The sequence below is a fragment of the Thalassophryne amazonica genome, chromosome 10 (assembly GCF_902500255.1).
Source record: "Thalassophryne amazonica chromosome 10, fThaAma1.1, whole genome shotgun sequence".
Taxonomy (NCBI): domain Eukaryota; kingdom Metazoa; phylum Chordata; class Actinopteri; order Batrachoidiformes; family Batrachoididae; genus Thalassophryne; species Thalassophryne amazonica.
In genome coordinates this window covers 96,808,856-96,835,116 of record NC_047112.1, presented here as the reverse complement: position 1 = coordinate 96,835,116, position 26,261 = coordinate 96,808,856, and the positions used below count along the sequence as shown (strand labels likewise).

The following is a 26,261-nucleotide window of genomic DNA, read 5'->3' as shown; positions in this document are numbered from 1 at the left end:
GTCCAAATATCTTCATCACCTAATTTAGGACCATGTTTAATTGGCTATTCACCGAGCCCGGCTCGTCCATTAGCTTAGCGCAGGCTATTCACCAAGCCTATCCCCGGCTCGTTGAATATAGCCACTTCGTTGTTTTTTTACCCCGGGCAATTGTGTCAAAGTGTGAATTGTGTGAGATGGTGGCCACTGGGTATCGAGAACTGGTTCCTTTCGGGTATTGTTAAGAAATGATTCGATCCACTGACATCAATAAGCTTTGTGCTTAACGATTCTGTTATTATCGGTCCTTCAGAGTGGCTGTTGTGTTGGGGCGTGTATTAGGAAAATGATAATTTCTCTACATTGATTACAGACCCTGCAGCGGGTCTGTAATTTAAAATTTTCTGCAGCACGGCTTTGCTTTGAACCGTGAACCAATCGAAGTAGTGGTTCGCAGATCTATTGCTTCGATTATTCTTTCTTTCTTTCGCTTAATTTCCCCCGCTAAAACCCCAAAGAGCATTCTGTGAGTATTATTTACCTTTTCTATGTTAAACCGACCTGTTATGGTCTTCTGAAACAGTTGATAGATGTATTTTATAACTTAAAAACGGGAGCGATGCTAACGAGTTAGCATGTCTATGGCATTTTCAATGTTAAAACTTAGCATTAAGCAATTGCAGCTGTCATCACGTTCGGGTGCATTTGTTTTCAAATTTCAAAATTGTAATATTTCTTAAATGTATTTTTGTTTATATATTAATAATCTAATGATTATTATATATAATTTTAGAGAAAGGCAAAAAAGAACCTGAATAGGAACACAACAGAAAATATAAAGGCAACTAACAATGAACATACATACATACATACATACATACATACATAAATAAGCGTTTCCTGTGAACACCTAGTGACTCTCACACCTCCAGTTCATCCCTGTCTCATTTAATGACAGTTTGTTTCGGTCAAACCATATTTTTAATGTGTTAATTTCTTCAGTGATTTCCTCCAGAACTTTCTGCCAAACTAGAAAACCACCGCTTTCACGACTCGGTTGGATTTGATGACCGAGCAGAACGTCCTCCTGAACCGCAGGGTGGAGGCTCTCGCCGCGCAGGTGGAAGCGCGCCCTCCGGGCGCCGCTGCGGCTCTCCCTCCCGTCGACCCTGTGCGTAATAGTGACGTTCCACTGGTCGTTCAACGACCCCTCCCACCTTCCCCTGAAGCTTACATAAGCCCCCCAGAGCCGTACGGAGGCTGTGTGGAGACGTGCGCAGATTTTCTTATGCAGTGTTCGCTCGTCTTCGCACAGCGTCCCGTCATGTACGCGACAGATGCTAGCAAAGTAGCTTATGTAATAAACCTGCTTCGCGGCGAGGCACGCGCTTGGGCTACAGCGCTCTGGGAGCAGAATTCACGGCTCCTTCTGACATATGATGGGTTTGTGAGGGAGTTCAGAACCGTGTTCGATCACCCTAATAGAGGAGAAACCGCTTCAGCCGTGCTACTGTCAATGAGACAGGGGCGTCGGAGCGCAGCTGCCTATGCAGTCGACTTCCGCATCGCGGCTGCGAGGTCCGGCTGGAATAGCACTGCTCTCCGCGCCGCCTTTGTAAACGGACTGTCTTTGGTTCTTAAGGAGCACCTGGTGGCTAAGGACGAACTGCGGGATTTAGATGGGCTCATCGATCTTGTCATACGGCTAGACAACCGGTTAGAAGAACATCGTCGGGAACGAGACGAAGGGCGTGGCCGGGCACGCGCCGTCCCTCTCCCTTCCGGTTCCGACCGCGCTCCGCCTTCCCCACGCTCCACGGCCCCCGCGCTCCGTGTGGCTACAGCTCCCCCTGCTGACGAAGCTATGGACACGAGCAGGGAAACATTTAGGGCACCAGATGCACAGAGGAGGCGGGCCCGCGGAGTATGTTTTGTTTGTGGCTCGATAGAGCATCATGTGAGAGACTGCCCCGAGCGGTTAAACACCAACGCCCGCCCCTAGAGACTGGGCTAGGGGTGGGCCGAAACATTCACGTGGGACACACCCACATTGCCACACGACTCCCAGTTACGATCCTTTATGAGGAATCAACCCTGAAGGCCCCAGCACTGGTGGACACGGGCTCTGAGGGGAATCTGTTGGACAGCAGATGGGCCAGGGAGATAGGGCTCCCTCTGGTGGCGCTTACCTCGCCTGTGCAGGTCCGAGCACTAGATGGCTCCCTACTCCCTCCAATCACACGCAAGACACCCCCTGTAACTCTGGTGGTGTCAGGGAATCACCGGGAGGAGATCGAGTTTTTTGTGACTCCTGCCACCTCCCGTGTGATTTTAGGATTTCCCTGGATGTTGAAGCACAATCCCCGGATTGATTGGCCGTCCGGGGTAGTGGTTCAGTGGAGCGAAACCTGCCATCGGGTGTGTCTAGGTTCCTTGGTTCCTCCCGGCTCCCAGGCTAAGGAGGAGGTCAGAGTCCCGCCCAATCTGGGGACGGTGCCGGTGGAGTACCACTACCTTGTCGACGTGTTCAGCAAGGATCTGGCGCTCACTCTTCCCCCCCACCGTCCGTATGATTGTGCCATTGATTTGGTTCCGGGCAGTGAGTTCCCGTCCAGCAGGCTGTACAACCTCTCACGGCCTGAGCGCGAATCAATGGAGACCTACATCCGGGACTCGTTAGCCGCCGGGTTGATCCGGAATTCCACCTCCCCGATGGGTGCAGGTTTCTTTTTTGTGGGTAAAAAAGACGGCGGACTTCGTCCATGCATCGATTACAGGGGACTGAACGATATCACGGTTCGCAATCGATACCCGTTGCCCCTGTTGGATTCGGTGTTCACACCCCTGCATGGAGCCCGAATTTTCACCAAGCTCGATCTCAGAAACGCGTATCACCTGGTTCGGATCCGGAAGGGAGACGAGTGGAAGACGGCATTCAACACCCCCTTAGGTCACTTTGAGTACCTGGTCATGCCGTTCGGTCTCACAAACGCTCCCGCGACTTTCCAAGCGTTGGTTAATGATGTCTTGCGGGATTTCCTGCACCGGTTCGTCTTTGTATACCTAGACGATATACTCATCTTTTCTCCGGATCCTAAGACCCATGTCAAGCATGTACGTCAGGTCCTGCAGCGGTTGTTGGAGAACCAGCTGTTTGTGAAGGGAGAGAAGTGTGAGTTCCACCGCACATCTTTGTCCTTCCTGGGGTTCATCATCTCCTCCAACTCCGTCGCTCCTGATCCGGCCAAGGTTGCAGCGGTGAGAGACTGGCCCCAACCCACAAGCCGTAGGAAGTTGCAACAGTTCCTAGGCTTTGCTAATTTCTACAGGAGGTTCATTAAGGGCTATAGTCAGGTAGTTAGCCCCCTGACAGCCCTGACCTCGCCAAAAGTTCCCTTCACCTGGTCGGATCGTTGCGATGCCGCGTTCAAGGAGTTGAAACGGCGCTTCTCATCTGCACCCGTTCTGGTGCAGCCCGATCCTAGTCGCCAGTTAGTGGTTGAAGTGGACGCCTCGGACTCAGGGATAGGAGCCGTGCTGTCCCAGAGCGGGAAGACCGATAAGGTCCTTCACCCGTGTGCCTATTTTTCCCGCAGGTTGACCCCGGCCGAACGGAACTATGACGTCGGCAATCGAGAACTCCTTGCGGTGAAAGAGGCTCTTGAGGAGTGGAGACATCTGTTGGAGGGAACGTCCATGCCATTCACGGTTTTCACTGACCACCGGAACCTGGAGTATATCAGGACCGCCAAGCGGCTGAATCCCAGGCAAGCCCGCTGGTCACTGTTCTTCGGCCGTTTTGACTTCCGGATAACCTACCGTCCCGGGACCAAAAATCAGAGATCGGATGCTTTGTCCCGGGTACATGAAGACGAAGTCAGAACGGAGTCGTCGGATCCCCCGGATCCCATCATCCCGGAGTCCACTATCGTGGCCACCCTCACCTGGGACGTGGAGAAGACCGTCCGGGAGGCTCTGGCACGAGACCCGGACCCCGGAACCGGGCCGAGGAATAAACTCTACATCCCACCAGAAGCAAGGGCTGCGGTCCTGGACTTCTGTCACGGTTCTAAGTTCTCCTGTCATCCTCGGGTGAAAAGAACCGTGGCAGTCGTCCGGCAACGCTTCTGGTGGGCGTCCCTGGAGACCGACGTCCGGGATTATATCCAGGCCTGTACCACCTGCGCCAGGGGCAAAGCCGACCACCGCAAAACATCGGGATTGCTACAGCCCCTGCCCGTACCTCATCGCCCCTGGTCTCACATCGGCCTGGATTTCGTCACGGGCCTCCCGCCGTCCCAGGGAAACACCGTCATCCTCACGATAGTGGACCGATTCTCCAAGGCGGCCCACTTCGTGGCCCTCCCGAAGCTCCCAACGGCCCAGGAGACAGCGGACCTCCTGGTCCACCACGTCGTCCGGCTGCATGGGATACCATCAGACATCGTCTCCGATCGCGGTCCCCAGTTCTCCTCGCACGTCTGGAGGAGCTTCTGCCGGGAACTGGGGGCCACGGTCAGTCTCTCGTCCGGGTATCACCCCCAAACCAACGGGCAAGCAGAACGGGCCAATCAGGAGATGGAGCAGACCCTACATTGTGTGACAGCCGCGCACCCGGCGGCCTGGAGTACTCATCTGGCCTGGATCGAGTACGCCCACAACAGTCAAGTGTCATCAGCCACCGGCCTCTCCCCTTTTGAGGTGTGTTTGGGGTATCAGCCCCCATTGTTTCCGGTGGTTGAGGGAGAGGTCGGTGTGCCCTCGGTCCAGGCCCACCTGCGGAAGTGCCGTCGGGTGTGGCGTGCCGCCCGTTCTGCTTTGTTGAAGACCCGGATGAGGGCAAAGACCCATGCAGACCGGCGGCGGACCCCGGCTCCTACGTATCGTCCCGGGCAGGAAGTGTGGTTGTCCACCAAGGACATCCCACTGCAAGTACCCTCCCCGAAACTAAAGGACCGATACATAGGACCGTACAGAATCCTCAAAGTCATCAATCCCGCCGCAGTGAGGCTTCAGCTTCCGGCCTCACTGCGGATCCATCCCGTGTTCCATGTCTCAAGAATCAAACCACATCACACCTCACCCCTCTGTACTCCGGGTCCGGCACCACCTCCTGCCCGGATCATCGATGGCGAGCCGGCCTGGACTGTGCGCCGGCTTCTGGATGTTCGACGGATGGGCCGGGGTTTTCAATACCTGGTGGACTGGGAGGGGTACAGCCCTGAAGAACGCTCCTGGGTGAAGAGGAGCTTCATCCTGGACCCGGCCCTCCTGGCTGATTTCTACCGCCGCCACCCGGACAAGTCTGGTCGGGCGCCAGGAGGCGCCCGTTGAGGGGGGGGTCCTGTTGTGTGGGCCGCTGAAGAGGAGGTACTGCTGGCCCACCACCACCAGAGGGCGCCCTGCCTGGAGTGCGGGCTCCAGGCACCAGAGGGCGCTGCCGCCTCACAGGAGCAGCCAAGGTGACAGCTGTCACCCATTAACCAAAACAGCTGACATCCATCAGCGGAGGGGTATATCAGCTGGACGGCATCTCCACCACATTGCCGAGATATCGCTCTATCAAAGAGGTAACGATCTCAGCCAAACGTGCTATTAACTGAAGCCGTAATACTTGTTGCTTGTTTGTAGGACAGCTGACTACTGGACTGGACATATTTGGATAAGTACTCACCTTCCTACATTTCCATACTGTTTTTGACGAGAGGTGGAGGTGGTGTCTCCACCCTCCGTGTTGCTGGGTGCAGCCGCACCCACACCTGACTGTTTCTGTTCCTCGCCAGCAGTACCGGATCCGACGAGCGGAGGCAGTGGCCACCTGGGAGTTCGGGACTTGGCGGCTCCAGTATTCCCGGGGTTCGGTGGCAGAGGAAATCGGGTTGGTTCCGGTTCGACTTGGACAGACGTCTCCTATCGTCGAGCCTGTCCACACGACACCGCTGTAATTGGACTCAATCTCAATATTGTAATCGGTTGTGTTTGTTGTGCCTATTTCACAACAGTAAAAACAGTGTTATTTGACTCCTCCATTGTCCGTTCATTTGCGCCCCCTGTTGTGGGTCCGTGTTCCTACACTTTCACAACAAAGACTCAATGAAATACATAGAAAAACTGTAAAGCCTACTTTTAGTACAAAATTCACAAGAGGTATCGATAAGGGAATCAATAAGGAATCGGCTCGATAAGCAGAATCGATAATGGCATCGATATCGATAAAATCTTATCAATACCCATCCCTAGTGGCCACTTACTCTATAAGTAGAGGAAATGTGGCTGAACAAATCTGTAACGATGTTAACAGTGCCCTCTTAATGAACTAATGATTAAATGTTTTGTTGCATATTTTGCAGAGAAAACACAGAAATCATCTGGAGAGATACAAAGTCCTCACTTCAACGGCCCCAAAAAGAAAGGCAGACGGAGCACCACCACAGCAAGGCCCAGCAACCAAACAAGCCAGATTATGGGGCAGCAGGCCAGTGTCGATAAAAAAATCCTTAACTTTATTGTGCAAGGTCTACATGCAACTAATACAGTGGAACAGCAGGGGTTTATAGATCTCCTACAGCATCTCCAGCCCAATGTAAATGTCATGTCCCGCAACACTGTAGTCAACAAAATTCAGAAAGCCTCTCTTGAAATGAGAAACAATCTGAAAGCAGCAATGAGTGAAATTGACTTCATTGGCACTACAACGGATTGCTGGACAGCATACAGGCGTGGATTTCTTGGCGTAACAGCACATTGGTTAGACCCTCAGAGTATGACCAGACGGTGCGCTGCCCTAGCCTGTAAACAGCTGAATGGGCCACACACCTTCTCTGCCCTTGCCAGTGTATTGAACGAAGTTAACTGTGAATTCAACATCCGAGACAAAATCACACGCACCACGACTGACAATGGGTCCAACTTCATAAAAGCTTTTAAACTATATGGGCAAACTGATGAAAACAACAACCCAGGTCCTAGTGTCGAGAGTGCTGAAGCCGAAGATGACAATGGTGATGGGAATGATGAAGAACAGGAGAGTGAGGGCATGGAGTTCGTCGAGGCTGGAGCGATACTTGACGAGGATGACTGCCTGGAATACCAACTACCCAGACACCATCGCTGTGCTTGCCACCTTCTTAATTTGGTGTCAGCTGTTGATGTTGAGGAGGCCAATGTCAACAGCGCCTACAAGCGGGTTTCACGCTCAGCTTTTTCGAAGTGTTGGGGACTTTGGAACAAAAGCGCAAGATCTACCACAGCAGCAGAAGTCATCGAAAAGAACTGCAAACTGCAGTTATTGAGGCCAAATGCAACAAGATGGAATTCCCTGTTCTTGGCGGTGGAGAGGATCATCAGAATTACAAGGGAGCAGGGAGAAGGGGCCATCACAGCTGTATGCAGCACACTGAAGATAGCCATGTATGTACCGGACACTTTTTATTTTTTGTATTATTTCAATCAATATTAACGGAAAAGATATAAAATACATATTAATGCATTTCCTCTATTTACAGTATATTTTTACTAACCCCTTGTGCAGGTGATTTGCAGTATTTGTTAGTTATTTAATTGAAAGTGTTGTTTTCTGTTCTTTCTTTGTTGATTCAATAGGTTCACACCTGTTGAGCTTGCATTCCTGGCCGAATACATGAAGACCATGGCCCCGGTGGCGAAGGCCCTGGATGTCCTGCAGGGCGATACGAATGTGCAGATGGGCTGGTTGGTGCCAACGATCACAATACTCAAGAATAAGCTCCAAAATCTCCGCCTTGCCACCAAGTTCTGTAGGCCTTTAATTGATGCTCTACTAAAAGGCCTTGAGAAGCGTTTCGAACACGTCCTCACAGAACCAGAGCTGATCGCTGCTGCAATTCTCGTGCCCAAATTCAAGACCAGCTGGACAAATGACGACTACACCCTGAGACTCGGTAAGTGCTGCTTTTTATTATAATACAGGTGTGTTTTTTTGCTACGAAGTACATTCATGGCTGAAACTGTTGGCACCCTTCAGGATTATTTATTTATTTTTGAACATAATTTTGAAGTTTTTTGAATAACCAAATCAGGCTTTTTTTTTATTATCCAACGCAGCTGAAATACAGTCATTTTCCTCATTCATTCATGGCACCCTTCACAACAAGTGTCCTTTAGCAGCGATAAAAGGATAAAAGGACACGTTATAGGTCATCAGATGTCATCTGTGGTAGCATTCAGGGAAATACTGTATCAGTCGATATCTAATTGACGGTAGACTATACATTCTATTGGTTTCCATGGCCAGTGTGAATTTCACCTCAAATGCCAACCAGTCAAGGAGGGTGCCAACTGTTTCAGCTCTAACACAAGCATGTGCTGGTGTATTTGTTTGTAACCCATACACAGTTAATCATTATGCAATTTTTCACTGTTGTAATTTCAGTGTTTTTTGTCTTTTCCCCATATTCATTAGGCCTTGACTACATCAAAAGTCACTTGAAGGACCAAGCTGAGGACAATCAAGCTGAGAGCTTGCCTTCTTCTTCTTCAGAGGAGGACTTCTTTTCTTCAATCAAACAGCCCAGTTCCCAAGAAAAGGCCAAACAGCTGGAGACTTACCTTGGCTCCCCAGGTGATACAATGGAAGCACTTAAGACTTTTCCACCTATTTGCAACCTTTCCTTGAGGCTTAACACTGCACTCCCAGCCTCAGCTGCATGTGAGAGACTGTTTAGTGTAGCGGGACTGATCTTCCGTCCAAAAAGGGCATGTATTGATCACAAGAACTTTGAGAATCAGCTTCTTTTGAGGCTCAACAAAGCATTCTGGTAGTCTTATTGGGTATGCTGTCTTGCTTTTGCTAGGCACACACCCTCATACACAGTTCTTGAGTCTCCAGTTTCTGAACGGTTCTATGGACCTCATCATTACATTGATGCATATCAATAGCACACACACACACACACACACACCCACTCAAAGGTGTTGCTAAAAGGTGAGGATAAAGGATGTGTAATTCATTTCTAAAGCCCTGTGCTGCTGTGAGGGCTCAACAGCAGACACACTAGGATGCAATTAAGAGGAATACGAGGTCTGTTAGTAAAGTATCCGATCTTTTTATTTTTTTTCAAAAAACCATATGGATTTGAATCACGTGTGACCACTGCTCACACAAAGCCTGCTCACAGGCAAATGACGCAACCGACAGGCGTGAAAAAACTCACGCATGCGCACGAAGGTTCAAGCTTGGCTGATGCAATCACACGTGATTCAAATCCATATGGTTTTTGAAAAAAATAAAAAGGTCCTATACTTTTCTAACAGACCTCGTACGTTTAATGCACCTCACTAGCTGGGGACTTTGGCTTCCATTGTGTGATCTTTTTTTTCTCAGAAGTTACCAATTGACCTGACATACCCTGAGAACAAAATCTTATGAAGCAGTCAGGAACAATTCATTACTGAGGGTACATGTGATGCCATTTAGGATTTTTCATGTAGTGAGGGGTTTTTTTAAGTTTCAATTTTGGTCTTGATCGTCAGTTATGACAACGGGGAAAACGTGTTTTATGCAGTAGGATTTGAACTTTTTTTTTGAGGGGACTAACATACTCTTAGTGTACGTGGTGTGTCCATAAAGTAATGGTCCTTTTTATTTTTTTAAAAACTATATGGATTTCATTCATATGTTTTTACGTCAGACATGCTTGAACCCTCGTGCGCATGCGTGAGTTTTTCCACGCCTGTCGGTGACGTCATTTGCCTGTGAGCACTCCTTGTGGAAGGAGTGGTCCCGCCCCCTCGTCGGATTTTCATTGTCTGGAAATGGCGGAATGAAAAGAACTTTTTTCCATCAGAATTTTTTCAGAAGCTGTTAGAGACTGGCACCTGGAAACCATTCGAAAAAGTTGTCTGGCTTTTGGTGAAAATTTTACAGGCTTCACAGAGAATAAGGACTTTAACTACAGCTTTAAGGACCCCTTTAAGGACGGTCGGTGCGCCGCGCTCCGAGCTGCGACGTCGCGGCACAAACCACTGGATCATTTCTAAGCTGATGGCTCTGTGGATACGAGACTGTTGTGTGCTCTTTCTCTGGTTATCACAAGAGCTGGACATCAGCCATTTTCCGGCAGATTTCACTTTTAACAAGAGATTTTGTCATGGAAAGCCACGCGGAGGCTTCGCGCGTCACGACCAAACAAAGGAACCAGACAAAGGAACACCTCCATTTCGGAGTGTTAGAGGACAAGTTTGGACATGCCTATCTCGGCTTTCAGTGCTTACCAGTCGAGTGAGTATAAGAGAACTTGTGGAGAGCTGGACATGTCCAAATTTGTCCTCTAACACTCCGAAACGGAGGTGTTCCTTTGTCTCACTTCATCAGCGAATCGGTCGTGAGCCATCAGCTTAGAAATGATCCAGTGGTTTGTGCCACGACGTCGCAGCTCGGAGCGCGGCGCACCAACCGTCCTTAAAGGGGTCCTTAAAGCTGTAGTTAAAGTCCTTATTCTCTGTGAAGCCCGTAAAATTTTCACCAAAAGCCAGATAACTTTTTCAAATGGTTTCCAGGTGCCAGTCTCTAACAGCTTCTGAAAAAATTCTGATGGAAAAAAGTCCTTTTCATTCCGCCATTTCCAGACAATGAAAATCCTACGAGGGGGCGGGACCACTCCTTCCACAAGGCATGCTCACAGGCGAATGACGTCACCGACAGGCGTGGAAAAACTCACGCATGCGCACGAGGGTTCAAGCATGTCTGACGTAAAAACATATGAATGAAATCCATATAGTTTTTGAAAAAAATAAAAAGGACCGTTACTTTATGGACACACCACGTAGATGCAAAATTGTTGCACTCTCCTACTCCATGCCATTTTTCAGACCGTTTTAGGTGCTCTTAAGGGATTTGTATGTAGTGATAAAGAGCTCATTTTCATTTCAGTTTTGGTCTTGACTGTCAGCTATGACAAAGGGGGGAACGTGCGTGTGTGTATATTTTTTTTTTCTTTGAATTTTTCAAGCAGTAAGATTTTAACTTTTTTTTTTTTTTTTTGATGGGACGAACATGAATACCTCACGACGTACTCCTGTGTATGCAGAATGTAACCCCCCTCTCCCCACACACAAACTTGGGCTACATAGAATGTCTTTTCACCAAAGGGTACAGTTTACCTTGTTACTTCAAGGTATTTGATGGAACTCACACATTTATATTCTGGCAGTTGTGCAGGCTTGAATACCTCTTGAATACTACCTCTGTTTGGATGTGTAATTGAATTCCAATAAAGGTTGAGAAAGAACATGCTCCTCGAGTGACTGTCTTTGACAGTAATGGGTTTATGATTATGTTGTCTTGGGCCACATGTACAACAAATCAGTTTTTAAATTAAGCTTTCAATTCATATAGTGGCATCTACCTTTTTTTTTTTTTTTTTTAAGGTTACTTTATACTTTTATACTTTAAGTAGGTTTTGGAGCACATACTTTTTCACTTTTGAGTAAAGAGGTCAAGTTGATACTTCAACTTTTACCAGTGTTTTTAAACTGCAGTATCTATACTTCTACTTAAGTAACAAATGTGTGTACTTTTGACACCACTCTTTCTTCCATTTGCGCTCCGCAAATGTAAACAGTGCTTTACGCTGAGAAAACAACAGAGTTATCCAGTAACATTCACATGCAAACTAGTGGAGCAATCCTGATAGTTACACACTCTTTCTTTGAGCATGTGAGATTGTCATCAGAGGCTTTCCATGTGCTCCTGCTTTCACTGTTCGCTGTGCGTAATGGCTGAGTATGTACGAATAGTATGTACTCATTGGAGCACCCAGGGGGCTATTCAAACAGGCCAACTTGTAACATATTGCTCCTGAAAACGATCTTTGGCTTTTCACGTGAGGGAAATCTGCCCTACGATTGGATTTTGGAAAACCATGTGACGGTGAACCAATTCCGATTGGACACTTACATTGTGCGCGTCATCACACAGCTTCTATGAGGAGTACAAAGATGGCCGATGGCTGGCTCGAAAGTCCACGGAGATAACTTTTCAGCAAAAAAAAAGTATGTTTCTGTCTCATATCATTCAAAAGGTATTTATAATTTAATAAAGCTTGGTCTTAGCTGTCATATACGACGGTGCCAGAGGGTTAAAGACCCATTCAAACCAAAGAGACAACACCACAGAGATAAATATTTGAGGGGAGCGTCTAATTGTTATTTTCAACTGAAAATAATTTTCAGTGAATTTGCCAAATGCCTTTATACATTTATAACAAGCCACACAATCGTAAAAATGTGCTGTTAAGAATTTCCTTCAAATTGCATTTTGCTCAAATACATCAAAATCCAAAATATTCACTTGATTTTTTTTGATAACTAGTCAAAAGAGAGTATTTTGAACCTCGTTTTTATTCTTGTATAAACAAGCTAACTGTTGGTTTTGAGCCGTTTAAACCAGTTTACAGACAGTGTGTTTAAAATCACTGATACAGTCTATCTTACCTTTGAAAAGAAACAATCCATCCATTTGCTACACTTTATCCCAAGTAAAACAGAAAAGCAAGAAGTCCCAACATTTTACGCTGGGAGACAAATCACTATTTGACATTTAAAGCTGTACAGCCTTTCAAATATCACAAAACTGACAAAAATTTGTTTTTTTCCGAAGTCCAAGCATTACGTATACTGTAGGTTTATTTTTGTAACATGTAAAATTCCAGCTCATTTTAATGGGGGGGGGGGGGGGGGGGGGCGGTGAATTACATAGCAGGTAGCACAGTGGGTTAGTGGTTAGCACTGTTGCCTCACAGCAAGAAGGTCATGGGATCAATTCCCACTCGTCGAGTTTGCCTGTTTGCGTGGGTTCTCTCCGGGTGTTCCGGCTTCCTCCCACATACAAAGACATGCAGGTTAGGTGATTTAGAAACTTTAAATTGTCCACAGGTGTGCGTGCAGGTGTGAATGTGTTTGCCTGTGTCCTATCCAGGGTATACCCTGCCTCACGCCCTATGACTGCTGGGATAGGCTCCAGCTGCCCCAACCCCCTGACCCTCAAATGGAGTAAGTGGCTGAAGATGTGTGTGTGTGTGAATTCTACAGTGAATATTTTATTTTCCTACTAATGCCATTGTGCAGATGAACTGCAGGAGGAAGTGCACTTGTGTGAAGTTTTGAGACTGCCTGTGACCTGACCCACTTGGTTGATTCACGGTCCCGGAGCATACACGCTGAAATCCGTAAGATGTCTTGTAACTCACTTCAGGTTTCAAACACAGCATTTTCAGATTTAGAAGTGTCATGCCTGGCCTGGGTCTAGGTCTTAGTCCTTATTTTGCATCCCCTTTTGGCTCACCTCTGGCCCCAGCTTTGATGTATTAGTCATTTTTTTTCATGCCTTATTCTGTTATGTTTTTCTTATCACTTTGTTACTTTTCATACTTTAGCCATTGTCCAGTTCTGTTCTAGTTCTGTTCAGCCGGTTTGTGTTTTCATTGTATATCATTTAGCTTTCTTCTGTATATGTTGGCTGTTGTTTTCTGTTGTACTTTTATATTGGGTTTTGATTTCTGTATATTAGTCTGTTCCTGTTTAATTTTGCTTTTGTATTGATTCCCTGATCAGTTGTAGTTGCTTTTGTTCTCACGCTCATGTTTGATTTCAGCTCTTGTTTGATTTCAGCTCTTGTTTTTGAAGTTCCACATTTGGTGTTAGTTTATTACTCACACCCAGCTTATTATGTTCACATCACAGCACCTGCCCCATGTCTTTGTTTCCCACCTTGTTTATGTCTGCTTTGTGTTTTCATTCACTCCCACTCTTGCTCCAGTTCACGCGTCTTTGTCTGTTACTTCACTCCACTCTGTGCTTTCCTTCCTTCATTATCTTGTACTCTGCACAACCTTTGGCTCCCCCGGTCACACCCCCTTCCAGAGACTTCCACGCACCTGCTTCACATCACCCTAATTTGTTTGCTCCTTATTTAAACCATCACAGTCTCACAGCTCACTGCCAGTTTGTCGTCGTTAGTACACATCCTAGCTCTTATATCCAGTCCTGTTTTGCCTAGCCGTGTGTTTTGAAATCTGCTCTGTTTTTTGACTACGCTTTTCGCCTCATTCCTGATGTCCATGTTTGCTTGTGCTTCTGAACCCTGCCTGAATATGACTGCATTTTTGCCTGACCCTGCTTGTACCTCCGCTCCGCTGACCTGTGTACCGTACCTCAGCCTGAAATAAAGACCATGTTTTCTCTTACACCTAAGTCAAGTCTGGGAGTCTGTATTGCGAGTCCAACCGCTCCTGGTGCCAGGCTGTCGCCCGGCTTGACAGTACAAACTGGCCATAACATGGACTCCGCAGACTCCACTCCTGTCACGGACACTGTTGCCATGCTTCCAGATATTAAAGTGGTAAAAGAGATTTTTGATGACCTTTCTTTTTTTTTTCATTTGTTTTTGTGACTGCTATGCTCCCAGAGAGAAGTTCGATTATTTGGAGCAAGCCTGGAATCTTGTTAATTCCCACCCATGGCTGTTTGACTTCTTCCCAGAGCTTCTGAGCCTGGATGATGTTTTTTGTGGAAAGTCACGGCCAGATTGGATGAGGCATCCTGAGGCGTTTTTGCCTTCTGATGAGGAGAGTCAGACTGGGTTGATTTGGAAGAAGATGATTTTTCTGAGTCAGAGCAGACAGCACTACAGGACATGGCTACATCCCTATTTAAGATTCAAGACTTGTTTTTTGAATATCAGGACTGTTCCAGTCAGCAGAGCAAGAAGCAGATCTTCTCAGCACTCGACCAGATATTCCGAGCCGAACCAGAGCTGCTAACCGCCTTCCCTGACCTTATGAACATTAAAACACAGTTTAAGCAGGGCTGGGTTCCTCCTTGCATTGAAGATTCCATAGAAGTGTTATTTGAGTCTGATATTACGGCCTACTTCTGTGATGAACCACGCATAATCACGCTTTCAGATGCTGCCATCGCTCCTGCCTGGCATGCAGTGACACAGAAGCTGGCCACTTACCTCCTGCCTCCAGAAGTGCCACCTCCGGGGCCGATTTCACCTCAGGTGCTCCCAAAACCTGCTCCACGAAGAAACCGTGTGATGTCTCAAATCATTCCTTCTGATCCAGTGGGGCAGCACATCCCGGTCAGAAGCGCCACAGTTCGTCAGTTCCATGACATCCCAGTTCCTGTGCCTCGGAAAAAACAGGCGCCTCAGCCGACATCGCCGGCTCCTGCCTCGGAGATCGCTCCGTCAAGTAACTCCGAGGCGCCAGTTTTGTCCGACTTCCCGCTGGCAGCCACACCCACCAGTTCTTTGAGTCAGTCCACGATTGCAAAGTTGCCAGTGGGGCTTTCAAGAACATGCCAGCCACCACCTGCGGTTCCGACCGGGAGAACCAAGACCTCATCCCCCCTGGAAACCTCCACATCTTCGGCAGCAGCCTCTCCCGAGAAATCATCTGGATCCACGTCCACAACAACGCCGGCCAGCGCCGCCTACTCAAGCATGTTGGTGGTTACTACGGCAACGCTTCATGGACCAGGGTCATCATACCCACAATTTGGATCTGCCTCGGGAAGTATCGCTGCAGCTACTTCAGCAACGCCACCCGAACCTGCACTCTTGGCAGCACCAGCTGGTTCCGTCTCGTCGCACACCATAATCGCCTCTTCATTACCTTTGTCTACAGCTGGCTCTACGTCATCAGCAAGCGACTCGGCTTCAGTAAGACCCGCTGCGACGTTGCTTGTGACGTCACTCAGTTCTGCAGCTACTGTGACACCAGCCGGCTCGTCTCCTGCAATCAAGTTAGCCTCCGCACGTTCCGCCGCCATTTTTACACCAGCTGGAAGAGCCGGAACACGTCCTGCTTCACGACCAGTAATGGGATTGGAGAGCGCTGTTCATACGCACACACAGCTGCACAGTTCTGCCATTCCAGAGCCACTACAGCTGGTTCAATCGTCTGTGTCTTCCGGGAAGATGACTTCTGAGGACAACATAAAAGGGACGGTCAGTGATTTTTCTTTTTGTATCTGGTTTGTGCTGTACTGTTTCAGTGTCGGTGAGTTCGTTAGAAGTCTGCTTAAATTGCCACGTATGAACCTGAAATGGTTCTCTTATGAATCTGTCAAAAAGCTGTCACAAGCACCACTCCTGAATCTGAGAAGGTGTTTTTGTAAATTTATGGAGAAACTGCCTATGTTGCCATGTCACATTCTGAATTGTATTACATGCAAGCTTCCGTTACGATTGTTGATTATGTGTGTAATGCTGAGCTGCAGTCAAGGTGATTTCTTCAGTTCCTTCTCTGACAGACTTTATCAGTTTGGAAGATGCAACTCCACTCAAGCTGATGCCGAGTCCAGTCAGTGGTTCCCAGACTGTTTTTCCTGTTCGGCTCACTTTAAGGACTTATTGGGAAGGAGCAGTTATCATTTGTATCCTTGGAAGGAAATGATACTTAACATTAGCCCATATTTTGAAGAAAAGTCATTGTTTGAGTTGTGTTCCATATCTTTTATTGAGGCACGGGACTATTTATGCTTCTGGTTTTCGCATCTGTGTGCCTTATATAAGTTCTCTGTGTCGGCTCTCTTTGATGCGTCATATGATCAGGTGAGGTTCTCTGTGTCGGCTCTCTTTGATGCGTCATATGATCTGGTGAGGCTTCATCTGCACAGTTTGGGGCAGATGGTTAACTGGATGTGGGGTTTTGCAAAGTGTGCTGATGTCTCCACTCTTGTGGTTAGTAGGATGATTTGGGTTTTGAGGTCTTCATATTTTTGGATTAAGCACTTCGGTGCCTCACATCTGCTCACCTTCGGTGTTCTCCGTAGCACTACATTTGAAAAGGTTTATTCTTACCTGTCGTCTGTGACCAAACATTTTTTTGTACTCATCGGAGGGGGTTGTACTCTTTGAAATGAGTTCAGGTACCATAGGAGAGTGTTGGTCTCATTGGTTACTGGGGGTGTTTTGGGCTTGGTTGTTTTTTGAATTCCTTTGTCTTTTCCGTTTGATGGTTTCCGTCTTGAGGCACCGATATCTGTCTCTCTGTGGTTTCCAATGTTTCGGCCCTAAGTCCATCTCTGCACGTCAATCTGATTCAAATGTCCCTGCCCTATGTCTTTGTTTCCCACCTTGTTTATGTCTGCTTTGTGTTTTCATTCACTCCCACTCTTGCTCCAGTTCACGTGTCTTTGTCTGTTACTTCACTCCTCTCTGTGCTTTCCTTCCTTTACTATCTTGTACTCTGCACAACCTGTGGCTCCCCTGGTCACACCCCCTTCCAGAGACTTCCACGCACCTGCTTCACATCACCCTAATTTGTTTGCTCCTTATTTAAACCATCACAGTTTCACAGCTCACTGCCAGTTTGTCGTCGTTAGTACACATCCTAGCTCTTGTATCCAGTCCTGTTTTGCCTAGCCGTGTGTTTTGAAATCTGCTCTGTTTTTTGACTACGCTTTTCGCCTCATCCCTAATGTCCATTTTTGCTCGTGCTTCTGAACCCTGCCTGAATATGACTGCGTTTTTGCCTGACCCTGCTTGTACCTCCGCTCCGCTGACTGATCACCTGTACCTCAGCCTGAAATAAAGACCATGTTTTCTCTTACACCTAAGTCAAGTCTGGGAGTCTGTATTGCGGGTCCAACCGCTCCTGGTGCCAGGCTGTCGCCCGGCTTGACAAGAAGTGTTTATTTCTTGCTAACCTCTGCAGCTGGTCGACTCTGTGTAAGCCTGATCCAGTCAGATCTCAGAAGCTAAGCAGTGCAGCATCTGGCTAGTACTTGGAGGAGAGACCTCTTGAAAACATCAACGGCTGTGTGTGTTTCTCCAGGTGAAACTGGAGTTGCGTCAGGAAGGGCAGCAGAGTAAAACTAGTGCCAAATACCAACACGGATCTGGCTGTATTCGCTGTGGCGATCCCGAACAATCATGGGAGCAGATGAAATGACAACATTTCTCGCTAACATTTACAAAATATATGAGAAACATATTAAATTTACACAGAAATAAGCTGTTTCAGAGCATTTCCTGTAAACTTGGTTTATTTTGTTCCAGTGAGCAGCCAGTTCACATCACTCTACCCTTCTTTAGTCTGATTGGCAGCCGCAATGTCCTTCCCAGCATCCTCGTGCCGATTATGAGAATATGATCTATGATGTCAGTACCAAATGTAGGCCACAGCATCTGATCACTTGAATTTCTACACATCAGGGGTTTAAATTCTAAATTGTTTCCAGACAGTGCAATTTTCGAACATATTGGCAGTATAATTTTATGAATCCCTTACTTAAATGCTAAGGAATAAAATTATAGTGGTGCAAAGAAAAAAAAATTATGACATCTTAAAAAAACCCGGAAGACATACAGCTTTAATATAAATCAATGATATAGACTTTATTTATGTGACAACAATATAACAAAGGGCTCCATCTTCACGGTGGACCCAAAACTGGTTTGCATAAATGGTGATGGACCATTTGGTATGTGTCCCACCAGGTTTTGCCAGTTTGCAGCAGAAAATACCAGCACAAAAGGGCTGAGTTAATCATGTTCAATAGTGTCAGGGTGTTTTGTAGTCAGCATGTAACATCAACCACTCAGAGTGGCACCTGCCCTGCCTGTTAAACAGAAGTGTGTCTGAGTCTGGGAGCTTGTGTTGTTGCAAAGCCTCGTGTGATAATCGATATATCGACTTATCGTTCAATATATGATAAGCACACCAATTTTGTTGGCCTCGATATATTTCCCCTTTACATGGTGTTTGTTTTGCTAACATTCCAGCTAGCCGCGCTGCTTCTTTTGTCCCTCTCAGCCTGCTGTCTGCAGGAGACGGGACCTGCAGTAAACAGCCAATCAAGTCGACTGCAGAAAGTTTTGAAGAGTACATTAACTAGGTGTCAAAGGCTAATTCCACAGCTCCTGTATGGAAACATTTCGGACTAAAGTTGAATGAGTGAGGAGAACTCAAGCGGTGGAGGTCCTCCACAGTTCACTATTAACGATGCATTTGACAATAATATTTATTGTCAGCAGTATTTTAAGGCCGTTTTAGGTCAATTGGTTCACAAGTATTGATTAACATGATATTTTCTTTGGCAATAGATCATCCAGCAAAATTTGTTATTGTGACAGACCTAGTTGTTGCCACACTTCACTGCATCCACCACACCATTAAAACACCCCAGCATCTGGATGACAACCACACAGGCAAACAATCAATCCATCAACACCTCTTGAAAGTAAACATCTAACTGATGAAACATGAGCAACCCCTTCTCCAGCTGCTGGGGTCCTCAACACTGAGGCACCTACATGCTGGATCATACCCAGAACAAAACAGCCACCTGGCCAGAATGTCATAGCTGATGCTCCCTCACAATGCAAACAATACTCCTCATTTGGGTCTCCCTAAGTAACTGCTCGAATCGCTTAGTACCTAAGGATTCCCAGACATATCCTAGAAACCAAGACATCTAGTTGTTGCCTTAGGTCAGTGTTTAATGTCCAAGTCTCAGCCACACATTATGACAGCACCAGGACCCTGAAGACATGGACTTGAACGTTCTCTCACAAAGATATGTCATTACCAAACACCTCTTCGCAGTCGTTTCTTGATTTCAAAGGCCAAGGGCATAGAGACATGCCACTGCTGAGATCAATGAATGACTGCAAGATCAACACTTTCACCACATATTGGTGCTGTCTCAATTCAGTGGCTGCAGCCTTCAAAGGCTGCATTCACTGACCGCATGCATCATTGTGGTGTGATTAGGCCGTCTAATTTCAAAGGCTTCATGTGAATGCAGTCGACACATGCAGGATACAACAAGTGTATTCTCCCAAGAGTCATTTCACATTTTTTTCTTTATTCCATGATGAAATGGTTGGTACATTTTAAAAAGTAATAGACAATTCCAGGCTCCATATATAGAATTAGAAATAAGTAATGTTTGTAAGTATAAATAAGAATGGAAAAATGATTACCATACTACAGTTTACACCCACTATGCTAGCTTGTCGTGTGCAGTTGTTAAAGCTGCTTGGTGAAAAAGGGGAGGGACGGGATAAGCTAATGTAACAATATGAAAATGCTCTGCTGGCTAGACCATTTTATTTCAGACCAGTTGTTTCAGCCGCCACGGTCTAGGAAGGCCAGGGGCCTGACATAGAAAGTGTGGGGTACGTCCATCTCCATGCCAACGTTCACATGTATCAAAAGTGAAATTACCGTGGAAATATGTGGTGCATCACACAAAAATCCTGGCTGGCGTACGCACGTTTCTACAGCTATTATTCCACTGCTGACACATAGAGGTGATAGTTAACAGTGTGAAAACCATAACTCAGAGTGATATGAACATCAGAGACACACCAATGAACAATTAACACACCCATGTGTTTGCAAGTATATGGGCGGATATGAAAGCATATGCAAAGTAATGAGAAAAATGGCATTAACAGTGGCTGCGTTAGCGTTGTTAGAGCACCTTGCAAATGGTGCAATCCAACATGAGTGTGTATTCAGGGGACGCAAGGATTTACTTACAAATGATGATAAGTGGCTCATAAGCTGATTTCGATTACCAAGGCCACTATCACTGGAGTTGTGTGCAGAACTGTAGCCGGGCCAGAGCGCAATATGGCGAGGAGCCAGCGGTCATGTGTGCCTACACAGATGCTGACCATGCTGCGCTTCCTGGTAACAGGAGCATTCCAGCAGGAGCTGGGCGACTGGTCAGGAGTGTGTCAGTCAACCTTGCGCCGAGCCATGCCAGCTGTATGGAACACGATCATCCGGATGCCATCCAGGCACATCACATTCCAACATTAATGCACAATTTTGCAGCAAGAGCCAGTTTCCCTAATGTAATCAGAGCTATTACCTTACCTAATTTGTTTTTGTTGATACTGTTCAAATCATATGTGATGCGCAAATGCACTGAGTTGGGAACAGAAGCTGGCACGGGGCGTGATGGATGGCTGCTTGCTGTGTAAATAGTTTATTTGTGTGACTGTTCCAAATGAAAACCAGCCATGTCTCCATTCAAATATGTTTTTGTTATTATTATTTATGTGTTTTCTTTTTTGATGGTGACACTACAGCTGCAGATTCTTACCAAACTTGATTGTCTCCCTGTGTTCAGTATTTGTCAATAAATGTGTGATGTGATGTTGTGCATGTCACACTGTCAGCCACGGAGCACCTCTTGTTTTTAACTTCCGTGTGTGCGCACTGCACTGAGCTCACAGCATTTCGGCCTCACACACACACGCTCTTACTAACATTTTTCCAGTTTTGTGATTATTCCGTTTAACAGGGTACCAAATAAACTATCCCTGCATGTCTCCAAGTCATTTCCAGTTACCTTGATATAATTTCCCGTTCAGGCTGTCTGATGCGATGGCGTAGAGAATCCCTGCTCAAAGGGCCTATTTACATGGAATTATATATTTAAATAGGGGTGTGGCCAGGGCAGAATTTAATGCATGTGCACTCAATTCCACACTGATTGGGATGTACAAACGAAACGTGCTTGGATCCATGCGTACACACACTTTGATACATCTGGATATTTTTGTGTTTACACCAGTTTCTGGGTTTTGGCGTACGCCGTGTTTCAGTAGGAAATCCACTCAAGTCTTTGCACATGAGGCTCCAGATCTTTGCGGGACACAGCCATAAAAGGATGTGGGCCCCGATTTGAGAGACAGCCAAAGACACACTTGTGATGTCCGAGTCCATGAAGTCATTTTCAGCCTAGACCTTAGTCTTGTTCCAGGACATCACAAACCCCAAAACAGATTCTTCGCTTTGGTTCTCAACTGCTGTAATCAGGGTATGCATCGATTCTGCAAAGATCACAGCATCGTGCACAAAAATAAGTCGATGAGGGCAAGAGATCTCCCGGAGCTCACCCCAACCCAGATGTATCTCCAAACTCCCCCCCATAGTACCCCATTCACCAGCAGTAAAAGTTCAGGTGTTCAAAAGTTCCAATTTATACGGTAAACATGTCAATCGCTGGTTCCAACTGCTTATTGATATCTATGAGTTAATATAACAGACCTTTTCAAAGCTCTTAATTTTTTCAACATGACATTGACTCGAGTGTCCAGATTAAACCAACCGTACGATGTAACAGGCTGTTTGTCAAGTCTGTGCTCAATCTATTGTATGGAAAACATTTATCCCTCGTTCGCCACTGGGGGACGCCACCGGGCTCAGGCACCCGGAGCATTTTCAGAATGATGTACCCCTGTAACCTCGGCCACCAGGATGAGATAACAGCGGTTCGGTTTCTTTATGGTGACGTTTTAGGGACGCGCACAGATATGCGTCTGTTCAGCACGTCCGTGCACGCGCACGTCCACGCCTCACACGCGCAGGGCTTCTTGCCATAAAAAAAGGTACACACACACACACACACACACACACACACACACACACACACACACACACAAAACAAATAAAACAACCGGAGGAAAAGACGTGAAAGGCGCTGACTCGGACGCCACCGCTGACATTTGATTTGACGTTTAAAGGTCTGTGAGTCTGCGTTATACACCATCAAGCTAACTGCGCACATCGCCTCTCCAGCTGGTAAAAGAAATAAGAAAAAATACTCTTAAAACCCACACTGAACCAGTGCAGAAATAATTCCCGGTTCAACTACGACTTAGAACTAAAATTTAATGCGTAAACATCGTTAAAAAAAAAAGAAAGAAAAAAAAAAAGCCCCGGTTCACCTCTGCTTTCCTTCAATGCAGAATGGCTTTTTGCGACAAACGTCATTGACTACTCACCTTTTCAGCAGACAAACCCGTCGGTAGCTTTCCAAACCTGCCACACTCCGTAACGCATCAATGAGTGAGAGCAGTTAGACTTTAAATAAATAGATAAAGCTTCTCTTTATCGCTTCACCGCAGCCACAACGTAGCGACTCAAGGCTGAGAGGCTGCGCACGCATTACGCAGGACCGTCCCTCCCCCTCCCCCCGCCCCCACAGGAAGACCCATCATCATCATCATCATCATCATCATTTTTTATAATCACTATTATTGTCATTTTTTATATACTGTTATTATAACCATATTACACAATATGCAATATAGTAGTAGCAAATATAATAACAACATTATTATTATAATTATTTTTAGTTAGAGATATATTCATACAAGATCATGATCATGTATGAATATATCTCACATATAACAACATTTACATTTGTTGTTATATGTATTTGTTAATACCATTATCATGGGCACAATTTGGTGGGGGATGGGGGGGACAAAGCCCCCCCCACCTTTTCAACGGGGGGGGGGGGGGGCAGAATATGGTATGTCCCCCCCACCTTCTGACATATATGTGTGTGTACTTGAAACATGCTATGCCAGTCTTATGTGCAAAACCATGTCAGAATAGTATCTTTGCTTCTGCAAGTTTGTATTTTTAGCAGCACTGACTTGTTTACACCACCCGTTTCTTGTTTGTCACATTCGGAATTTTCTGGGACTGCATTTGCCCAGATTTGAAACCGAAAATAGTTGCCTCTAGGGACTAGTGTCTACACATAAGTATCAATTAACCATATGCTAATTTACTAAATTCTGAAAGTTAGAAAAGGAAATCAGAAAAGTTATCTGGGACCTCAGAAAGCCCATCTGCAATTATTGCTTGATCTCCAAAATCAGTCTGTGCAAGTGAAATTATGTTCAGTATGAGTGTTGTCATTAGTGCCACTTCAAAAATTAAATTCATAAGTAATTTATCCTAAACTTATGCTCTGTTTTTTCAAACTTATGCAAAAACAAATCTTGAGAAAAAAAATACAGTATGTGATAGTTAATAATTATTAAGAGCCTGTTCTTTCATATTTATGAATACATTTTACCACATTGCAGTTGTTTTTTTAATGAAAACACAACCTATCATTCTTTTTGAGTTCTACACATGTGGTGATACCTTATTTACACCAGGATGTTAATAAAATCAATGCTGGCTATTCTCAGAATAAAGTACTTATATCCACAGTTTCAAATTGCATAAGTCAAATGGTGTCCACTTTATGGTCTTCTCAAAACATTAAAATTACTGTTCTGGATGCTCAGAATGCATCTGAGCTTATCTAGAAACCGTTGGCTTCTGGGGGCCTAAAGCGACCCCAGAGCCCCGGCCTATGGGGTTCAGCCCTGCGGGCCTCGTACTTTGTCCCCCCCCCCCAATTTCTAGTTCTAAATTTTGCCCTTGCCATTATTGTAGGGTTTAACTATGCTATTATACTTTATACGTTAATTACCGGTTTTGTTTATCTTGTTATCTAGCTAGGTACGGTTGGCTAATTTAACGGTAGCTCTGCTAACGATAGTTAGCTTATTTTCATTGTTTACATTTTTATTTTACATGGTGTAGATTTTTAATGATTCTTCAGTTTATGGGTTCTTTAATAGATATCAACATATAGTACCTAGTTTGAGGTTTCCATTTGATAGCATACAAATTATGTATTTTGTCTTCCTATAGTAAGCTAACAGGGTTTACTTTAGATAGATACCTAAAACATATTACATCATAGCTTCTGTTTATAATAAAATAACCATATTTATAGCTTAGCCTATTAGCTATAATTTAATTTTACTACTACTATACGTACAGTCTTCTCCTGTATTAATATTTAGGTTTTAGAAGCTAACTCCTACAATATTATATAGTAATCATATTTCTTGTATATGTTGTTTATTTTCCTTATTATGTAAATATCACTTATATACATGAATTCTATTTTCTTATTATATGTCTTATTATATTATAAGCTTATAGTTAGGGCTGAACCATCCCTTAGTTATGCTGCTATAAACTTAGACTGCTGGGGGGTTCCCATGATGCACTGAGTGTTTCTTTCTCTTTTTGCTCTGTATGCACCACTCTGCATTTAATCATTAGTGATTGATCTCTGCTCTCTTCCACAGCATGTCTTTTTCCTGGTTCTCTCCCTCAGCCCCAACCAGTCCCAGCAGAAGACTACCCCTCCCTGAGCCTGGTTCTGCTGGAGGTTTCTTCCTGTTAAAAGGGAGTTTTTCCTTCCCACTGTCGCCAAGTGCTTGCTCACAGGGGGTCGTTTTGACCGTTGGGGTTTTTACGTAATTATTGTATGGCCTTGCCTTACAATATAAAGCACCTTGGGGCAACTGTTTGTTGTGATTTGGCGCTATATAAATAAAATTGATTGATTGATTGATATGTCTTATGATATATTATTATGATATGTCCTTTTTCGTGAGCCACTTGGGTCAGTAGGGAGAGGTTCCACGGGATAAAAAAGCTTTTCAACCTACCATCCCTGGTTCTCAAGACCAGGCACCTAAGTGCCTAAGTATTCTACTCTTCTATTTTACTCTTCCTTTTATTAGATATTTAGATATACGTACCTTAGTATACACTAGTAGAGTTCTACCTTAGAATTGGAATATACACTCAACAAAAATATAAACGCAACACTTTTGGTTTTGTTCCCATTTTGTATGAGATGAACTCAAAGATCTAAAACTTTTTCCACATACACAATATCACCATTTCCCTCAATTATTGTTCACAAACCAGTCTAAATCTGTGATAGTGAGCACTTCTCCTTTGCTGAGATAATCCATCCCACCTCACAGGTGTGCCATATCAAGATGCTGATTAGACACCATGATTAGTGCACAGGTGTGCCTTAGACTGCCCACAATAAAAGGCCACTCTGAAAGGTGCAGTTTTGTTTCATTGGGGGGGGATACCAGACATACTTTACTGAATTTTCATGACTTAATAATTACTCACAGTTAGTAACATTATAGTTAAAGTTACACAATGGGAAAATGTATGTGGAGAGTGCATGTAGTCAAGAATCCCTAGCCATTAGTATCACTGCCATCTGAAAAATAAATCTTGGGCCTGTTGGTCTTTGTGGCGTCATAATCCCATATTTTGACTGGGAAAGAGGTTCAAACGAATGAAAGAGATCAAATATTTTCAATCAGATCACCTTCAAATTGAAATCAACTCCCCGAATACAAGGCCCATCTCTGCGCAAAATTTTATCAAAAGCTGAACTCTTTCTTTTGGGTTATCTTGTACACAGTCAGTCAGACCGACAAAAAGACAGATGGGGCGGTAATCTGATAACCTCTGTCCCTGTTGGCTGGTAGAGAGAATTTATCATTCATTCATTGTTATACCTTAAATTCTGTGAGTCTACTTGTTCTACTTTCAGCTGATATATCAGCCTTTGGAAAGTAATTGTCATTTTAGACA

At 45.4% G+C, this 26,261-nt stretch overlaps 1 protein-coding gene across 1 annotated transcript in view; it reads right to left on the bottom strand.

The window, feature by feature from the left end:
- Positions 1-22,950, bottom strand: part of zmp:0000001174 (retinoic acid-induced protein 2) — a 108,314-nt gene extending 85,364 nt beyond the window's left edge. The window contains exon 1 of the mRNA XM_034180565.1: positions 22,775-22,950. The gene's annotated coding sequence lies outside the window, so the exon portion shown is untranslated. The remainder of the gene's footprint in view (positions 1-22,774) is intronic.
- Positions 22,951-26,261: the final 3,311 nt, after the last annotated feature.